Source organism: Sinocyclocheilus anshuiensis, unplaced genomic scaffold (genome assembly GCF_001515605.1).
Source record: "Sinocyclocheilus anshuiensis isolate Anshui unplaced genomic scaffold, SAMN03320099.WGS_v1.1 scaffold850, whole genome shotgun sequence".
Lineage (NCBI taxonomy): Eukaryota > Metazoa > Chordata > Actinopteri > Cypriniformes > Cyprinidae > Sinocyclocheilus > Sinocyclocheilus anshuiensis.
Window position 1 is genome coordinate 2,466,916 of NW_015537937.1, and position 588 is coordinate 2,467,503.

Sequence of the window (588 nt, forward strand, 5' to 3'; positions counted from 1 at the left end):
CATGCCATATTTCAAATCTCATTGGTTGGAAGATAGCCACTAGCTGTCCTCATAGCACAAACTCATACTGATAAATTGGTCTTTATCTTAGTCGGTTCTTTGCTGTAGGGTAACATTAATGATGGGTGAGGTGATGCAATTCCTGTAAACAGTAAGCAATTCAAGCTTTTAATCCAAAAATAAAAGGAATTTGATCACAAAAGGCCTTTACAAACCACCAGACACAAATATATCCAAACGAACCCAACAAAAAGTTTTGTTTTCAGACTTTTGGTCAGACAGAAATTTAGATCACAAAGCCTTTGAAAGGCTTTTTCTATAATTGTGGTCTCAAATATTGAGTACAACACCACTACATTACACACAAAATCAAAACAAACTGCGATTCGTTACTTAAGATAACAATTAGACAGTCTCTGACTGAGCTAGTAGCTGATTCTTTGCCAGAATAAACTGCGATTTGAGCCAGACTTTACTTCCTTGTCAAAGACTCTTAAAGGGTTAGTTCACCCAAACATTTAAATTAGCCCATAAATTACTCACCCTGAAGTCATCCTAGGTGTATATGACTTTCTTCTTTCAGACGAA

The 588-nt window shown here is 36.1% G+C and overlaps 1 protein-coding gene across 1 annotated transcript in view; it reads left to right on the forward strand.

Annotated features, from left to right (window-relative positions):
• LOC107660122 (ephrin type-B receptor 1-like) overlaps positions 1-588 on the forward strand; it is a 252,460-nt gene that overhangs the window by 225,041 nt on the left and 26,831 nt on the right. The gene's annotated exons all lie outside the window — the stretch shown is intronic.